General features: G+C 35.3%; 1 pseudogene; it reads left to right on the plus strand.

Moving 5' to 3' along the window:
* The first annotated feature begins 1,722 nt into the window (after nucleotides 1-1,722).
* LOC140505965 (heterogeneous nuclear ribonucleoprotein A1 pseudogene) lies at nucleotides 1,723-3,254 on the plus strand (annotated as a pseudogene).
* The last annotated feature ends 4,770 nt before the right edge of the window (nucleotides 3,255-8,024 follow it).

Below are 8,024 nucleotides of genomic sequence, written 5' to 3' on the forward strand. Positions count from 1 at the left end.
TCTCTCTCTCTCTCTCTCTCTCTCTCTCACCCTCCCTTCCATCTTCCCTCCATCCCCTCCTTCATTCTTTCTTCCTTCCTTCCTCCTTCCTTACCTTCTTCCTTTCCTGTCTTCCTCAAAAACTTAAAGCCCAGTGCACTCTGTCCCAACTTGATTTTTATTTATTTTTTTCTTTTGCTCATTAAAGATGCCATTCCCTGATTATTTCTTAAAGAGGCCTATTCACTGAATGAGCATCAGCTCACTCTAAGTGACTACCTTAATAGGCTTTAGTCAAAAAAGGACAAGTTCTTCCACTGAATCTTGGGCCATGTCTGGTCATCCTGATGAATATGTGGTCACTGGATCCAGGTGGCTCAGGAGGAGAAAGTGAGACTTGTGACCTTGCACAGCCCTCCCTCCCTCAAAACAAAGTCAAGAGTAAGTCATGTCATCATTTCTCTGATGTCATGGTAGTCTTTGAAAATGATGGATGAACACATACATATTGTTATTACTAATGTTAACAACAATATCTGCCTTAAGAGAGGAAACGACTACCTTTGGGGGGGGATGTGGTATGAATAAGATTCATCATTTTAGCTTTGCATATCACTTCAATTGCTAGCAAAATATCTTTCCAGGTTTCTCTCTGATGAAAATTTAATTACACCTTTCTTAACAGGTTTCACATATCTATAATCAAAACATAAAAACACCAGTGCCTCCTACAAACATCTACTAATTACATGTTTATGCACTTTATACCAAGCACTTATTCCTTGTATCCCTCAAGAAGTTTATAAAAATTTACAAAAATATTCTTACCAATGAGCAAAAAGAAGTGCCTAGAAGTTTCAGAAGTTTCACTATGTAAAGAAAGATTTTTTACCACTATGATGATTATTTAATATGATGACCCCCCTACTTTTCTTGATCATATAAAAGTCCTTGATTCAGTTCCTCACTCATGACTTAAGTCATGTACAGCAAATAAATGAAATTTATCCTAATATCACCAAAATACTAGAATATTTGATATTTACCTGGAAACTTTGCTGCTTAAAACATGTCGCCAATGAAATGATGTCAAGAAAAATTAGTGAAAAATACAGCAACAAATGAGAAAACACCTGTAAAGTTCTTTGTAAACTTGTAAAAATAAATGCTATATCTTTGTTATTATCTTTCAGGGCAATAGCTTAAGCCCACTATGGTTCTGCCTATTTTTGATTCCATTATTGTCACTCCTAAATGGAATTAAATTTGGGTTTCAAGTAAAAAAGACAATCTTACTCAAAAAATGATAATGGATAACTCAGGAGAGAGTAGTTTCAGTGGAATGATTAAGTCCTAACAAAAACCCATCTTTTATAGAAAACTTTTCCCAGATTCTTTTAATTCTGTTACCTTCCCACTGTCACTTGTTTCATTTTTTTCCTACGTATAGCTTCCTTTGTATATAATGGCTTATATGTTGTCTCCCTGATTAGATTGTTCAAGGCAGGGACTATCTTTTGTCTCTGTTTGCATCCTCAGTGCCTAACAGAGAACCTGACACATAACAGGCCCATATTAAATATTTACTAATTGGCTGAATAGGAAGAACATATTTAGACAAAATAGTCCTATAATCTACCAGCTTTAACATATGATAAAAGCTTAGAAGACAGTGGGTCTAGAAAGTGCCCAAACAAAAACCTGTAATGTGTCACAAGGCTCTTCAAATTAAGTCAGTTGCTGCTTTCTGTTCTCGACGCCGTTGGAGAAGGATCGCTGAAGCTTTTGCTACCGCTCTCACCATGTCGAAGTCAGAGTCCCCCAAGGAGCCCGAGCAGCTTCGGAAGCTCTTCATCGGAGGCCTGAGCTTTGAGACGACGGACGAGAGCCTAAGGAGCCATTTTGAGCAATGGGGCACGCTTACAGACTGCGTGGTGATGAGGGATCCAAATACCAAATGTTCCAGGGGCTTTGGTTTTGTTACCTATGCCACAGTGGAAGAGGTAGATGCAGCCATGAATGCTAGACCTCACAAAGTTGATGGCAGAGTTGTTGAACCAAAGAGAGCTGTATCCAGAGAGGACTCTCAAAGGCCAGGAACCCACTTAAGTGTGAAAAAGATCTTTGTGGGTGGCATTAAGGAAGACACTGAGGAGCATCACTTACGAGACTATTTTGAACAGTATGGAAAAATTGAAGTAATTGAAATCATGACTGACCGAGGCAGTGGCAAAAAAAGAGGCTTTGCTTTTGTTACTTTTGATGACCATGATTCTGTGGATAAGATTGTCATTCAAAAATACCATACTGTGAATGGCCACAACTGTGAAGTAAGGAAAGCTTTGTCTAAGCAAGAAATGGCCAGCGCTTCATCTAGTCAGAGAGGTCGAAGTGGTTCTGGGAACTTTGGTGGTGGCCAAGGGGGTGGCTTCGGTGGAAATGACAACTTTGGCCGTGGTGGGAACTTCAGTGGTCGTGGTGGTTTTGGCGGCAGTTGTGGTGGTGGAGGATATGGTGGAAGTGGAGATGGCTACAATGGATTTGGAAATGATGGTGGTTATGGAGGAGGCGGCCCTGGTTACTCTGGAGGAAACAGAGGCTATGGAAGTGGTGGACAGGGTTATGGAAACCAGGGCAGTGGCTATGGCGGGAGTGGCAGCTATGACAGCTATAACAACGGAGGAGGCGGAGGCGGCTTTGGCGGTGGTAGTGGAAGCAACTTTGGAGGTGGTGGAAGCTATAATGATTTTGGCAACTACAACAATCAGTCTTCAAATTTTGGTCCCATGAAGGGAGGGAACTTTGGAGGCAGGAGATCAGGCCCTTATGGTGGAGGCCAGTATTTTGCCAAACCACGTAACCAAGGTGGCTATTTTGGTTCCAGTAGTAGCAGTAGTTATGGCAGTGGCAGAAGATTTTAATTACTATTAGGAAACAAAGCTTAGCAGGAGAGGAGAGCCAGAGAAGTGACAGGGAAGCTACAGGTTACAACAGATTTGTGAACTCATCCAAGCACAGTGGTGGCAGGGCCTAGCTGCTACAAGAAGACATGTTTTAGACAATACTTTTTGTGTATGGGCAAAAAAAAACACCAGGACTGTATTTGTGACTAATTGTATAACAGGTTATTTTAGTTTCTGTTTTGTGGAAAGTGTAAAGCATTCCAACAAAGGGTTTTAATGTAGATTTTTTTTTTGCACCCATGCTGTTGATTGCTAAATGTAATAGTCTGATCATGACGCTGAATAAATGTGTCTTTTTAAAAAAAAAAAAAAGTCAGTTACAGAAAGATTGGGCCAACTAGGTGACACAGTGGTTAGAATGCTGGTACTAAAGTCAGAAAAGCTTATCTTCCTGAGTTCAAATCTAGCCTTAGTCACTTACTAGCTATTTTACCCTGGGCAAGTCACTTAACCTGTTTGCCTCAATTAACTCATCTATAAAATAAGCTGGAGAAGGAATGTCAAACAACTTCAGTATCTTTGCAAAGAAAACTACAAATGGGATGACACATAATCAGACATGACTGAAAAAAATAGATAACAGCAAAAAATAGAAAACTTAATACTTCATTGCTAAAAAAGAAAGAGAGGAAGATCACTAGATGTTAACAGAAAATAGAACAAACAAGTTAAAATTTATAGAAATACTTTTATTTTACAATGCAAAAGTAATGGCTGAAAATGGATACATTTCATTGAATACATCAAATGGATTCAAGTTGTTTATTTCTATAAAGAGGCTATAAAATGACATTAAAAGGTAGTTCATAGGTGACATCTACATAAACTCAACAAATAGAATTTTAACCAAGAATTGTCCAATATCAGGGTATTCCTGAATTCAGGCCCCAAATTCTATAAATTATGCCACACAGTTATTTCCAAGAAGAACTTCAACACAATGAAAAAAACACATACTGGATGACAAAAATAATAGAAATCTTGAACATGATTAATATAATAAGGGATGAACATTTGTATCAAGACAGGTGACTGAACTCCAGCTTCTCTGCAAAAGTAGAAAGTAAGTGGAACAGACATGCTCAATAATTATCTGCTCAAATTTCTATGGCATTCTTTATGCTGAGATAAAACACAATAGTAGTTTAATAAAATTCATGGCATATCATTCACCAATTAATGAGAGTGTAAGTGCTAGTTAAGATGAGTTTAGATAAATTCCAATACTCTAAATTATTTTTACAAACCACTTATTTTATTAACCTATATGCTAGTCCACAGAACAATATATGTAAAAGAAAAAAACAGGATAGTGGCCTGTCCCACTACCTTTTCTAGTTGAATTTCATTGAAAAGGATAAGAAAAATGAGATAAATATTAATACCTTTGTAACAGAAATACATTTCACCAAATGATAGTAAAATCTGGCTATATGTATGTATCATTCAATTTCATAAATATGGGTCTATGAAAGAGCTACAGATCAAGAGTGATATCAAAATGCCCTCCTAGTGTTATATTTAATGAACTAAATTTACAATATATTGATTAAAGGAGCATTTGAACAAAAAGTTCTACAATGTGAGTTTGGTTGTAGAAACGACATGACCTTAATCTTCTAATTATTCCATTACAGTAAATATTTTTAACTCACCATTGCAGCAGTATATAGTATACTAAATAGAAAAGAATAATAGGATGATAATTGGTTAATTTTTTCAGAACTCCATTAAAAAAAACTGAAAATAGTTATATGAATAACCATAATAGTCAACATTAGTATTAGAGTTTGGTTTAAAAAAATAACTTTATATACATTAACTTGTTTGACATAAACACTATGTAATTTGAAATATACTTAGTTAAACAATCCATTTAATTCTAATTCTCCTAATAAAAGGTTTCAAATGAATGTTCCCTAGTGAATATTTTGCCAAGATTTATAAATTATTAATTAGCCACTCTATGTGAACTGAATGCTAATTCGTAATAATGCTTCAGATTTAGAAATTACTTTCTATTCAAACAATTTAATATCACGAGAATAGAGCATTTCTTTACACACTCAAGATAATTAATTAGTACTGCTCTCAGGTAGCATCTACAGGACTGAAAATCTGATCCACATTGACTTCAAAAGCACTGACTTCCAAAGGTCTGGGTGAACCAAAAGTAAAGGACTATCCTATACTCAAATTCACAGTAGTTGAGAGATCTCAGAGATTCAATTCCTAATTTTGTGACAGGGCTAGAGAATCTTGTAAATCAACTGGGCTCCAAAGAGTGTATTCTGTTTTTAGGTAAATTACAATTTGCAAGAAACCTAAGAGGCCAAGTTCATTGGAGTGGGGGGGGGGAGAAATAGGGGGGAACACTGGGAAGTTACTGTCCATTTTGATTTGTTTTTTTTTTCCCAGATTACACTTGAGGTTCTTATTGGCACTGACACCTAAATGCACAAGACATAGGGCCCAGATTTCTGACACTACTTTTGGAATATTTGTGTCTATACGTAAACATATTAAGAATTTCAATCAGTCAATAGACATTTATTAAGCATCTACTATATTCTAGCCAACGTGCTAAGTGCTGAGGAAACAAATATGAAAAGGCTGTCCCTATCTTCATGAAGCTTACAATACAATAGAGAAAGACAAATACAAAAGGAAACTTAAAAGCAGAGGCATAGAGAAAGTAAGGTAATTATCATGGAGTAATTATTGAGAAGTTAAAGGCATTCAGCTAAGTGGGAAATGAAGTAATGGCTAGCTTGGGCACTCTCATTAAATGAAGATTCAGGTAGGAACTCACCACTTCTCCTTCCAATCAGAAAAGTCTCAGGGGGAGAAGATATTTATGGGATGAGAGTATAAAGGCTGATTTTGATCTTGGAGATGACAAGGTTCGTAGTGGCATGATGGAGAAGTGGAAATGATTGACCTGGTAGCCAGCTGTGAGCTCTTTGGGCAAGGAGTACATGAAGAAAACATGATGACTCTGCTAAGACCCCAAGAGAATTCCTTGAAGACTGTCTTCATTTCCCTGGACTACTTTTATTTTTGAATTCATTGAAATTTTATTAACGTAACTGCAAACTAATCTTAAATATGACATAATAATGATATAACACACATAATTATTTGTAATTTATAAAATGGTAAAAAAAAATAATGGGTGAGCTTGTTTAGTGCATTTTTACAAAATGTAGTATCTTTCATTGCTGTTCATAATTTTTGTTCAATGTCTTTTTTTCCTTCTATTGATCTGTCTTACTACCCACACTGAATAACTTTTTTTAAAAAGAAAAAATAATTCCTTGAGCTACTTACATCAAAAGCTAGAAATGCCCTTATTTAGCCATTACTGAATGTGCTTTTATTAAATAAATTACATATCTTAGCAATCAGGCTTTGAATGGTCAACTGCACCAAATATGGAATGGGAAAAAATACAAAACTTTACTCCAGGTTTTAATAAATATGATCTTGGGTTCTAGGATAAGAAGTTGACTATATTGCCTATTTTACTGAGGAAGCATCCATCTAATTGTAGAATACAAGAGAGATTACTTAAAAAGATGATAGACTTTATTTTAATAAATAAATAACTTGCATGTGACAATAAATTGCTCTTTCACCTCCCAGAGAACCAGCTCACAAAAAAATGAAAATAAAAGCAAAAAAGGAAAAAAAAATTCACCAAACCCAACCAGCATAACAAATCATTGACATAATATATAGTATTCCATCTATATTTTCCTGTCTTTACAGAAAAAAAGGAGGTGTTATCTTATATCTCTTCTTTTAGAGCACAAGTCAGTCATCATAGTCTATTTTCAATAGTCTTTTTGCTATTCTTTCTAATTACATTGTGTGAGTATGTGCGTGTGTGTGTGTGTGTGTGTGTGTGTGTGTGTGTGTGTGTGTGTGTGTGTAGTTTGTATAGTATTCAGCTATGTGGCATAGTGGATAGAGTACCAGGTTTGGAGTTAAAAAGACTCATCTGGAGTACAAATCTGGCCTCAGACACTTACTAGCTGTGTGACCCTGGATAAGTCACTTAATCCTATTTGACTTAGTTTCCTCACCTATAAAATGAGCTGGAGAAGGAAATGGCAAATCACTCCAGTATATTTACCAAGAAAATCCCAAATGGGATCACAAATAGTCAAATATGTCTCAACAACAGCAATATAATGTTTTATTGGTTCTACTATCTTTACTTTATATCAGGGTATATAGGTCCTCTCATTTTTTTCTCTATTCATATTAATACACAGACATCTGTGTATATGTGTGTTTAATATGTAAATATATACATATACACATGTGTGTGTGAAATAGAGTAGTACTGTTCCATTACATTTAAGTACCACAGCTTGTTTAGTCATTCTCTGATAGATAATCAAGTTCATTTACAATGCTTTAATGCTAGAGAAAGTGCTGCTATAAATACTTTGGTCCATGTGAGGCCTTTTTTTTATTATTATTGGTTTACATGGGGGCTAGGCTAGATGGCTAGAAGTATGGTCCCTAAATCAAAGGATTGTTGTTTGCAAAATTCCAAATCACTTTCCAGAAGCATCAGATCAATTCACAACTCCAACCAGAGTGAATTATTGAGTGTATCTTTCTTTAACACATGCAACATTGACTATTCCTATCTTTTATCACCTTTACCAATTTCATAGAGATAACATGAAACCTCTAAGTTTTTTAGATTTGTGTATTTTTGTTTTTAGTCATTTGGAATGTATTTTATGTGGTTAATAGTTTGCAATTATTTTTGAGAACTGTTCTTATCATTTGATGACCACATTTCTTTCGGGGAAAAGATCATACAAGAAATGTAGTTTAAAATTCACAGTGGATAAGAATAACTTTCATTGTCAAGTAGGGCTTTTCTGAGTCCTTATGCAAGAATGTTCTACTTTAGAAGTCAAAGAATATTATTGTGTTCTGAATTTCTTTCATTCCTTATTGCCTATGCATGAAAGAATTAAGAACCTTTCTGTTGAATGACCTCATTTTACTATGAATGAAAATCCCTATATAAAAAAATCACTGTCATTCTTATTATAA

This window comes from Notamacropus eugenii, chromosome 5 (genome assembly GCF_028372415.1).
Source record: "Notamacropus eugenii isolate mMacEug1 chromosome 5, mMacEug1.pri_v2, whole genome shotgun sequence".
In the NCBI taxonomy this organism is placed as follows: domain Eukaryota; kingdom Metazoa; phylum Chordata; class Mammalia; order Diprotodontia; family Macropodidae; genus Notamacropus; species Notamacropus eugenii.